This window comes from Nuphar pumila, chromosome 13 (assembly GCF_984573655.1).
Source record: "Nuphar pumila chromosome 13, dmNupPumi1.hap1.1, whole genome shotgun sequence".
NCBI lineage: Eukaryota > Viridiplantae > Streptophyta > Magnoliopsida > Nymphaeales > Nymphaeaceae > Nuphar > Nuphar pumila.
Window position 1 is genome coordinate 50,754,664 of NC_143261.1, and position 12,917 is coordinate 50,767,580.

Consider the following 12,917-nt stretch of genomic DNA (forward strand, 5'->3'; position numbering starts at 1 on the left):
CAACTACTCCCCATCAACTTATAAATAAAATTAAACAATCAGCTTTCTAAGTCTAATCCCATATTCAGGCAGGGGCTCTTTACATGTTCAGATTTACAAAGGCTTGATCACAATGGGAGTCCTCACGTAGTGCTTGCCATCGGACCAAATCAGCCTCCCAAAAGAATAGTCTTTATTAGAACTTCTCTTAGTTGCAATAGTCACTGTAAATTGCTTCTCTTCACCAACCTTCTCAAACTTTAAGCTCTCTGGCTTCACCGACACTGAAATGTGAGGCGACGACTGGACACGAACCTTGTAAGTTCTCGGTGTCCCAACATTCTTGACGGTTCTCGAGACAGAAACGGGTCCAACAATATTGACAACACTGATTGAAGGATAGTTGAGAGCTGAGACTTTGGGTACATGAGATGGGCATGAATAGGCACATGTCCAGCGATTTTGGAAATAGATGATTTGTTATAACCAATGACACAAAGGAAATCAAGATAATCTTTGGTGCCAATGTCATAAACTAGGCCCGGGTCCACGGCCCGGTTAGGTCTAACATGGCCTGCTCCATAATAAAATGGTGTTGCTTTCACTAGAGATGCATTGCGGATTGGATTCTTGACGTTATCATGCTGTCTTGCTTAAAAATCCAAGAAAAAAGAGAAAAAAGAGACATGGTTTAGAATCTTAGATTAGACAACTAATTGTAGTTAGTAAAGTATATCATAACAAGAGTATAACCCACAGGTAGGAAGTTTAGTACAAAATCTGATTTTTTTAAAGCTACAATTGGCTAATGCAAACACGTTAGTTTTTTGACAATTGGCTCCAAGTAATTCATCAAGACTATTTTAAAGAAAAATATATATTCATTAACACTATGACTAAGTTTTCAATGTAACAATAAGCTATCAGCTCACCATTGTCATAACACCATTTCTTTTTCTGCATGAACATGAACTCATGTTTTGAATTTTGATAGAGGTTGATAGACATTCACAGTAAAACACTTTTAAAAACTTTTAAGAATACTTCCTTTAGCTATTCATCTGCTGCTTTTTACTACCAAAAATCCATTGTTCACTTCTTATGAATATATCTCAGCTGTAGAACATAATTAGAGAGGCAAACAAGGGGAAGCTAAATTCTTACCGGTGGTCATGATTGCAGACCTGACAGCAGCAATACTCCAATCAGGGTGGGCCCTCTTAAGAAGGGCAACAATGCCAGAAACATGTGGGCATGACATGGATGTCCCAACATTATGTTAAACTTCAAGGGCTTATCACCAGCTTCTATGGGTCGTGCACCCTCACTGAAGGCTGCTAAGATGCTAACTCCAGGTGCAGTGACATCTGGCTTCAAAACCAATCACATGACCAAGTCTAGTTGGTTAGTTAAACATCATGGATCATTATTGTAGTTAGATGCATGTCATACAGATATAGCAAAAAAAGTTGGATCAATTTAACAATTCAAACCTTGAGGATCTCTGGGGTAATAACATTGGGCCCTTGTGATGAGAAATAAGCCATAGTTGGTGCAGGCTTTTTGTGCAGCTTTGTGGTTGGTTTTCCAATATATGCCACAGGTGACCTGTATATGTGCCACATTCAGTGCCATGATCCAATAAATCCCACATTTCTAAGTGTTCGTCTAAGGACCTCCTTATATCTCAAGCACATCATTATCAACACAAAATAATTTTAGGGGAGCAGACTCGGTGTATGATGGACATCAGGTGAAACAGTTAAAGAAATGCTAGAGTTAGAACTTTTAGTGAAATGCTTCATGTAATCTCAAACATGTGCTTCATTACCAAGAAGAAGGATGTTAAGAGAGCATACTTTGTAGATCTGAGGTAGGCAAAGAGCTTTTTGCTGTCGAAGGCGTCAACATGAGAAGCTGGAAGTACATGAGGACTAGCAAAGGTATCGAACCTGGATTCCTGATTATTGCACAATATCATTCCAACACCTCCAGCCTTCTTTACCACAATGCCCTGCTCTAATATTGACCATGCTATATCCCTCAAGCAAACTACAATCTTTCCTCTGGTCTTCGCGGGATCAAGTGAGTAGCTCCTACACAGTGCCCTGCATAATTTAAGGAAGGAAAGAAGAACGAATCAAACTACATAAGCACAAGAAATATCAAAATGCAATCTCCAGTTAAAAACTATGTTTGCTTAGCATGAATAGAGAAACATACTTACGCGTCAAGTGGAACTGCAGTTGCATCTTTGACATCTGATGCATTCACCAGTGGATAGAACTTCTTTGGCAGAGAACTCCTGGAGAGACTTAGTCCCTAAGTAGCAAAAGTATCATTAGAAGAAATTTACTTCAAGCACCTAGTCAATGAATGCCTACGCCTCTACCTAGTTTAATCATTATGAAAACCAACCAAGTTGTAAACTAAAAATTATTTGCTGCTGTTGTTGCCACTACAAGAAAATAGGTGATTAGCGACGGAATTATTCCGTCGCTAGTTAGCGACGGATTAACGAGAGAAACACATCCGTCGCTATAATCAATGAAATTTACGAAAATAGCGACAGAATATATCCCCTCGCAAAATCCGTCGCTAATTAGCGACGGATTTTGCGAGGGAATATTTTGTCGTAATGGATGCACTATTTAGCGACTTATTTTGCGACGGAAAATATTCCATCGCGATTTAACGACGGAATTGGCGACGAAATATATTCCGTCGCCATTTTCGTGTTTTGATTTACGACGGCTTAGCGACGGAATTAATCCATCGCTAAATGTCGCATAACTCCTAATCCCATCCCTCTTTTTCTTTTCTTCTTTCGCTGCTCCCGCTTCCGCCCGCCGCCCTCTCCCTCACGTCGCCCTATCCGTCCCGTCGACCTCTCTCCGGCCCCCACCGTCCACCGTCGCCGGCTGCCGATCCCCGTCAGCCTTCCGCCGCCACTGCCAGGTAAATTTTAAAACTCCCTGCATTTTCTGGCAGGGTTTCGACCCCCTGCGTTTCCGGCAAGGGGTCGACCCCCTGTTGTTCCGGCAAGGGGTCGACCCCCTGCCGGAAACGTAGGGGGTCAACCCCCTACGTTCCGGCAGGGGGTTGACCCCTTGCGGTTTTCGGCAGGGGCTCGACCCCCTGCTGTTCTGGCAGGGGGTCGACCCCCTGCGTTCCTGCAGAGGGTCGACCTCCCGTTGTTCTGGCAGGGGGTCGAACCCCTGTGTTCTGGTAGGAGGTCGACCCCACGCTGTTCCGGCAGGGGGTCGACCCCCTGCGTTTCTGCAGGGGGGTCGTCCCCATGCAGTTTTCGACAGAGGGTCGACCCCCTGCGTTTCGGCAGGGGGTCGACCCCTTGCGTTTTCGGCAGTAGGTCGACCCCCTGCGTTTTCCGATAGGGGTCGACCCCATGCGTTTCGGTAGGTCATTGAGTGTGTGGCTTCTCAAGGCCTATGCAAGATGTTTTTATTTGCCTCGGTTTTTTTTTGGCAGGTGGTGACTTAGTTTTAAAACATTGTTTTTTGCAGATTTCTCAACGGAACCCGCTTGTGCTCAGCCACCCGTGGTAAGTAAGTGACAAAAATAATGCAAATCAAGTAAATACCCATGGTGAGTAAGTGATGCATGCACATCACATGTTATTTAAATTATTAGATGTAACACTTTATTGTTCACACACTCACTTAGTTGTTGATATCTAGGGCTGCTTTGTTGGAGTTTGGAGATCATGCTGAGCATGATTTTAATGTATGAGAATAGAAGTATTCTTATTTTTGGAGTACGGATTCCATGCTAGGCATGGTAGTAGTTAGTGGAATATTGAAGTGTGTTTGTTGTAGGTACATGTTTGACATTTGTTTGATATGAATGATTTCAAGGTATTGCAATGTTTGATGTAATTGTATCCATGCTTGCATGTAGTTACTTTCAATTTGATTATGGCTTCCATGTGAAATTGTATAATGAAAGCATGCTTCAAATGAATGTATCGTGTCATTAATAGTTTGCACATTAAAATATTAAGTTATCAATGCATGCATCATAATTCTTGTTATTGTATGACATCATATATTGCATGATAAATTTGATATTTTCTTCATCATAGCATTCTGATGGTTCTCTTTTAACTGGTTAGGTTATTATTCGTAACATCATACGAAAATGACTGCAAATCATGAATGGATGTACCGTAGGATAGTGGACAATGAGTTATTGCATGAATATATGGATGATGTTGAAAGTTTTATTGATTTTGCAACAGCAAGTATCAGTATAGTGGATCCCATAGGTCGGATTAGGTGTCCCTGCAAGATTTGTAAAAATAATCGATTTGTAGAACCTCATGACGTTAGACATCACCTATATAGGAAGGGTTTTGTGAGTGATTATCAGAATTAGACGTTTCAAGGAGAAGAATTTAGAAACAATTTTGATGCACAGGTGAATATGGTGCACGATAATCCATATATGGATTTGATATTTGATGCCGCAGGAATAGAACTGGGTTCTGCTATGAGTCCTAGTGATGTAAGAACTATTGTAGATGAATAATCACCAAACAATGCAGCTAGTAGATTTTATGATTTACTAAGAGATGCTGATGAGCTACTTTGGAACGGTTGCGAGAGTCACACTATCTTGTCTGCAGTTTTTCAACTAATGAATTTGAAGTCCGAGTATAATTTGAGTCAATCATGTTTTGACCGTTTGTGCATGATTGTGAAGAGTATGTTGCCCAAAGATGAGAAATTGCCACAAAATTTCTATCATGCGAAAGTTATGGTCAACGCTCTAGGTATGGGGTATAAAAAGATTGATGTTTGTCTAAATCACTGCATGTTGTATTTTAAGGATCAGGAAAACAACATATCATGCCCATCATGTGGGCATCCTCGGTTCAAGCCAAAGACAAGATGCAATGGTAGCACGAGATCAAAGGAAGTTTCATACAAGTCGCTCCGCTACTTTTCTATCACTCCTAGATTGCAACAATTGTATATGTCTTCAAGGACAGCTAAACACATGAGATGGCATGCAAATAAAGTTCGACACGATGAAAACAAGATCACGCATTCTGTTGACGCTGAAGCTTGGAAGCACTTTGATCGTACTCATCAGAACTTAGAACTTTGCAATGGAAGTACGAAATGTTAGACTCGGTCTATGTACAGGTGGATTTAATCCATTTGGGGGTAGATCAACTCCATACTCATGCTGGCCAGTATTTGTAACTCCATACAACCTTCCACCAAGCTTGTGTATGAAACGTCCAAATCTTTTCTTGTCACTGTTGATCCCTGGTCCGACCTCACCTGGCCAAAATCTTGATGTATATTTAAGGCCATTGATTGATGAACTAAAAGTACTGTGGGATGACAGTGTTACCACGTATGATGCCCACAAAAAACCAAATTTCAATATGAAGGTCGTTGTTCTATGGATAATCAGTGACTTCCCTGCATATGATATGCTATCTGGTTGGAGCACACATGGGAGGTTGGCTTGTCTGTGCTGCATGGAGGATTCCAAAGCTTTTAGATTGACGCATGGAAGGAAACTTTGCTGGTTTGAGTGTCATCGTCGATTTCTACCCAGCGACCATCCGTTTCGACGACAAAGGAATGCGTTTAGATCATGCACAACTGAAATGGAAGGTCCATCCACAAGATTGCTCAGCATCAAGATTCTAAGAAGATTGCGATACTTTCCAGATGTATTAACAGATGCCCGCAGTCCAACACCCTTCCATGAATTTGGGAAGGATCACAATTGGACAAAGAAATCTATTTTTTGAGAACAACCATATTGGTTGACCCTATTGATACGACATAATTTGGATGTGATGCATGTGAAGAAAAATGTATTTGATAATGCGTTCAATACACTAATGAATGTTAAAGGGAAAATGAAGGATAATCCGAAGGCCCGTATGGATTTAAAAGTAATATGTAAAAGACCAGAATTGGAACTCAAAGAGTATAATGGCAAAGTACTGAAACCTAAGGCAAAGTACATGCTTGGACCTGATCAAATAAAGCATGTATGTCAATGGTTGAGACAATTGAGATTTTCGGATGGATATGTCTCTAACATTGCTCGGACTGTAAAGATTGACGATGGACAATTATATGGGTTGAAGAGCCATGATTGTCATGTCATTATGCAACGATTGATACCCCTAGCATTCCATGATATGTTAGACAAACCTATGTGGGGGGTATTGTCTGAGTTGAGTGGATTTTTTAGAACATTGTGCGCATCGGAAGTCGTAGTATCTGATGTAAATAATCTTGAGGCTAGAAAAGATTTTTTTGCCATCATTTTTTGATGTTATGGAACATTTGATTATACATTTGCCATATGAACTAAGGGTTGGTGGCCCTGTGCAATATCGATAGATGTACCCATTTGAAAGGTATATGTTTTTTTATATTTGTCTCTTTAATGACAGATATTTCAAATTTGAAATGTATATTTTTGACAGATGCATGTTTGACCTCAAAAAAAAGGTTCGTAATGAAGCAAGAGTAGAAGACTCTATTTGTGAGGCGTACACTTTAGAAGAGATTTCAAATTTCTCATCTATGTACTTTGAACCTCACATTTCAACATGTTACACATGCCCGCCTCGTAACGATGATGGAAAACAAGTAACTGTAGCTGACAAGCTATCGATATTTCCACCACTTGGGCATGCGTTTGGTAGTTGCCGATCAAGGCTCTTGACAGATCGAGAGCAAGACGCAACACACATCTATATTCTTTTTAATTGCTCAGCAGTCGACCCATACATCGAGTAAGTATATGTAGACGCAACACAATTATAAATCCTTTTATATTCTATATGTGCATATATGGTTTGGTAATATAAGTATTTGTGGCTTGCGGACGATTTGATCTAGAATTGCGAAGAGAAGTTTCACATCTCACTGATGCAGAAGTACAAAAAGAACATGAAACTAAGTTTATGGAGTGGTTGAAACAGTTGGTAGGGACGCTAACATAAATTTTGTACTTGTAAACAACACTAAGTTAATTGGTCGTGATTACAATCATTGTTTATGTCTGTGCGTAGGTCTGCCATGGTGATGTTAAAGATCAAGGAATATGTGATTTAGAAAATAGTTCGACCAAATTTGCGCAATGCTACAACAAGTACATCATAAATGGTTATCAATTCCATACAAAAGATTACGGTATAAACAAATCAATGATGAATAGTGGCGTGTGTGTCAAGGATAGTAGCTATAGTGAAAATGAATATGATTACTACGGTGTTTTAGAGGAAATAATGGAGTTGACTTACTTATGCATAAATAATAGGGTAACTTTATTTAAGTGTCATTGGTTTGATCCAACTGCAACAAGACTCGACAAAGCCTCAGGCATTGTGGAGGTGAATCATAAATCAAGGTTTGGAACATATAAACCATTCATATTAGCCTCACAAGCTCAACATGTTTATTATACTTCATATTCGAGTATAAAAAGTCAGATAAAAATGAATGGTGGGCAGTTTGCATGGTGAAGTTTAAACTATACCCTGAGTATGATCAGTTACAGGAAGACAAGTTAGCTAAAGACAGTGATTACTATCAATCATATGATATCTATGACTTCTCTTATGATCACGATGTTGCGCATGATATGCATGTCATATCTCAATTGGTCGATGAAACATTCATAGAAGAATGCGATCCAAATGATATACCAAGTGGATGGGTAAACAATAAAGAAGAAGAAGAAGAAGAAAGTCAAACAAGTGACGAGGAAGAATTCTCAAGCTAGTGAGCAAAATCTTGTAATACAAACCTCTATTTGAATGCATTGCAATACTTGATGTGAATGATTTAAATTATTTTTATGTATTGTAATACTTGATGCGAATGAATGAGTTGTATTGCAATACTTGATGTGAATGATTTGAATTATTTTTATGTATTGTAATACTTGATGTGAATGAATGAGTTGTATTGCAATACTTGATATGAAATATTTGAATGTATTGTAATACTTGATACGAATGATTTGAATGCATTGCAATACTTGATGTGAATGATTTGAATTATTTTTATGTATTGTAATACTTGATGCGAATGAATGAGTTGTATTATAATACTTGATGTGAATGATTTGAATTATTTGAATGTATTGTAATACTTGATACGAATGATTTAAATGCATTATAATACTTGATGTGAATGATTTGAATGTATTGTAATACTTGATGTGAATGAATGAGTTGTATTGCAATACTTGATGTGAATGATTTGAATTATTTGAATATATTGTAATACTTGATGTGAATGATTTGAATGCATTGCAATACCTGATGTGAATGATTTGAATGCATTGCAATACTTGATGTGAATGACTTGAATGTATTGTAATACTTTATGTGAATGACTTGAATGTATTATAATACTTGATGTGAATGACTTGAATGTATTGTAATACTTGATGTGAATGATTTGAATTATTTGAATATATTGTAATACTTGATGCGAATGATTTGAATGCATTGCAATACTTGATATGAATGATTTGAATGCATTGCAATACTTGATGTGAATGACTTGAATGCATTGTAATACTTGATGTGAATGACTTAAATGTATTATAATACTTGATGTGAATGAATGAGTTGTATTATATTTGATGTAAATGATTTGAATTATTTAAATGTATTGTAATACTTATTGCAAATCATTTGAATGTATTGCAATACTTGATGCGAATGATTTGAATGTATTGTAATACTTGATGCGAATTATTTGAATATATTGTATGACATTTGTTATTTGTTAGAATATGATTCGTGGAGGTTACAATGGTCGTTCATCCAGTAGTAGCCAGGCCCAGCCTTCATCTTCACGGGCTCCTGTGATAGGTACATCATTTAACTAATTGGATGCTTGATTAGTTGAAATATGCATTCTGAGAATTTCTAACGTATTTTTTTACAGATGATGTTTTTCCTGTACACGACCCACCTACACCAGTTGATCACACAAGTCAGGAGCCAACACAGGATGCAAAGTCTTCTTAGTCTGGCACAAGAAGACTCATTTGAATAGTGTATATCGATAATCGACCGTAAGTATTTTATTTTCAATTATTGCATATCTTATAAATATTTTATATTGATATTTACTGTGTACCAATTCATATACAGCACGAGGTTTGAGCCACAAGAAGTAGTACGCGAGATTAGGAATTCACTTCTTCAACATCTACCAGGACCAGTCGCTCAATGGAAAGAGTATCCAAAAGAGGTGATAGATAGATTGTGGTCCTCATTCACGGTATATAGTTGTTTGTCATAGTTAATGCGTTTCATATTTAAATTTTTTTTAGTCATGTCTACTAACTTTCTGAAAATATTTATAGGCTTCGAATCGCTTCGCATCTACGATGGAGGAAAATGATGCAAGGAAGGTGTGGCAGAAGGTGACTGTCAATCGATTTGCAAACATGCTGCACAATATGAAGACTGCAGCAAAAAAAACATCTGGCGGAATAGATGATCCACTACAGTGGAAGGGCCATGGCCCTATTACTATCAGGAGAGATTATTGGGATGGAATATGTGACAAGTGGGCGGAGGATGCATTTCGAAATCGCTCTGCGAAGGCTACACAAAATCGAGCGAAAATGCCCGAAGCCTATCTACACACAGATGGATCTAAGAAATTTGGGAGCCACTTGAAGAAAATGGTAACTCATTAATATATAATATTAATTTTATAAGTATTGTTGCAAACTTGTTAACTAAATCTTTTATCATTTAACTTCGCAGGAAACAGAAAAATGAGGCATTGTACCATACTAGGATGTGCTTGTTGAAACTCATAAATGGAAGACTATGGGAGACTTTGTATCAGAGAAGGCGAGAACGACAATGGTATATATTTATTCTATTAATAATCATTACAATATGCAAGTTATCATAATGTTATCATTAATTATTAATGCATACTTTAAACATTATTTTGTAGGAGGCATATGAGCAACAGATGGTAGAGCGATATGGCGATGACGCTACACAACATCCATCATTTGATCGTGCAGCATGGGTGACTGCAGCAGGTGAACCCAAAAAGGGTCGTGTGTTTGGGTTTGGGAGTAATATGAACACTTCACATGTTATTGCTTCTTTCAGTTACGGCTCACAGACTTCTTCCGTTGACATAAGCTCCAAGCAGCATCTTATTCTTTTCGGTGATGATGTACGCCAGATCGTTAAAGACACAATGCGTGACTACTTCCATGAAACTGTCACTGACGTTCTCCGAGCTGAGTTCAATTTGCTGAACAGGGGAACTTCAATTGCGGGTCCCTCTCAGGTATGAAAGTTTCCTGCAATATATTGCATGTCGTTAAATTTCATGTAACTTTGATTGCTTTAACATATTCAGTTTTTTTTACTGCCTTAGAACACCTATGAGCATGCTATAATTACATATTCAGTTTTTTTACTGCCATAGAACACATATGAGCATGCTAGAATCACATATACAACTTTTTGCCTGCCTTAGAGCACATATGAGCATGGTAGAATCACATATAGAGTTTTTCTGACTGCCTTAGAACACATATGAGCATGCTATAATCACATATTCAGTTTTTTGACTGCCTTAGAACACATATGAGCATAATCGAATCACATATATAGCTTTTTGCCTGCCTTAGAGCACATATGAGCATAGTAGAATCACATATGGAGTTTTTTGCTTGCCTTAGAGCATATATGAGCATGCTATAATCACATATAAAGTTTTTTGCTTTGCCTTAGAGCACATATGAGCATGATAGAATAACATATAAAGTTTTTTTGACTGCCTTAGAACACATATGAGCTTGCTATAATCACATATTCAGTTTTTTTACTGCCTTAAAACACATATGAGCATGTTATAATCACATATAGAGTTTTTTTACTGCCTTAGAACACATATCATTCATGATAGAATCACATATAAAGTTTTTTGCTTTGCCTTAGAGCACATATGAGCATGATAGAATCACATATAGAGTTTTTCTGACTACCTTAGAACATATATGAGCATGCTATAATCACATATTCAGTTTTTTGATTGCCTTAGAACACATATGAGCATGATTGAATCACATATATAGTTTTTTTGTCTGCCTTATAGCACATATGAGTATGGTAGAATCACATATAGAGTTTTTCTGGCTGCCTTAGAACACATATGAGCATGATATAATCACATGTAGAGTTTTTTTACTGCCTTAGAACATATATCATTCATGATAGAATCACATATAGAGTTTTTTGCCTGCCTTAGAGCACATATGAGCATGATAGAATCACATATAGAGTTTTTTTACTGCCTTAGAACACATATGAGCACATGATAGAATCACATATAGTGTATAATTTATTTCAATATATTTTGTTTATCAATACTGACTATTCTTTTCTTGTGTAGGTTGCTAGCGATAATCAGCGTAGTGGAGCTGAAGGGACAGATCAAGGCAATGAACAAGAAGACACACAAAATCTTGACTATGATTAGATTAATATGTTGAATTTGTTCTATTTTTTTTTTCGAAAATTTAATTGTTGAAACTAGAACGATTAATTGTTTTAGTTTCTTTTTATATAAAATTTTATGTGTACTTTATTTTTTATTTACAGGAAATATAAATTGTAGCGTTCTCGATATTTAATTTTCAAATAATTTTTTTATTTTTTTTTCTTGTTTGCGATGGATATATCTGTTGCTATACATATAATTTAGCGACGGCTGTAAATCCGTCGCTAAGTCGAGGTCGCCGTTTAGTACCGGCGGATTTGCGACGGAATACGTCGTTCGTTATTCCGTCGCAATTAGCGATGAAACTGGTGACAGATTTATTTTGTTGTCAGTTAGCATCAAAAAAATCGCGACGTAAGCTATCCGTCGCTAAGTCTGTTAGCGATGGAATGAGGTCGTCGCTAATCCACTGTTTTGTTGTAGTGTGTTGTTACTACTACTATACCCATGAGATTGTTTCTGCTACTAGATGTTGGAAACAAAACTAAAACATATAGTAGGCATGTATATTATAAGCATTAGTTTTAAAGCAACAGTTTTCTCTCTAGAATCGATTCCTTGGTGCAATAGAATTGACTATGCTTGCTTTCAAGATACAACAAAACCACACCTTCTCGTATTGAACATGGCCCCAACTTGCACTATAGAGGTCGCCTAACAGGACACAATTACCTTATAATAACTTTATATAGGAAAGATGAGGAATGCGACAAGAGAATGAAGAGATGATAATCTCACAAAAAAATTCTAGTGTATATTATAAGCTCTGGTATGGTAAAGAACAAATGTCGAACTGTCACAAATAAATGTTCAACGGCCATATATAAATGTATCAGTCATATTCCAATGGCTAGTTGCTAATTGTCAGATAAAGGCCAACTCAATTAAGTGCCAACAGTCGGATAATAACCAACTCATTTAAGTGCCTAACAATCAACAATCAATTCCTCTAATAACTAATTTAAAAGGTGTAAAAAGTCAAAGTCAAAATAAGCATGACTATGAGTTTAGCCTGGATAGGTGGCTTGGTCAAAGTTTAGTAAAATATAATGAAGAGTTTAACCTGGGTAAAAGCATAATTTCGAGATACAATTATTCTAACACTAGTCAATCATTTCACAAACACTACAACAAGGCAGTAGATTAGCGACGACCACATTCCGTCGCTAATCCGTCGCTACCCATGTTAGCGACGGATTAGCGACAACGAGGCGATGGTATGCTTACGTCGCGAATATTTCGACGCTAACTGGCGACGGAATTATTCCGTCGCCAGGTCCGTCGCTAATTGTGATGGACTAACGAGCGCTATATTCCGTCGCCAATCCGCCGGTACTAAACGGCGACCACGGCTTGGCGACGGATTTACTTCCGTCG

The 12,917-nt window shown here is 37.6% G+C and overlaps 1 pseudogene; it reads right to left on the reverse strand.

Moving 5' to 3' along the window:
• Positions 1–93: 93 nt before the first annotated feature.
• Positions 94–12,917, reverse strand: part of LOC149818342 (subtilisin-like protease SBT5.3) — a 50,194-nt pseudogene continuing 37,370 nt past the window's right edge.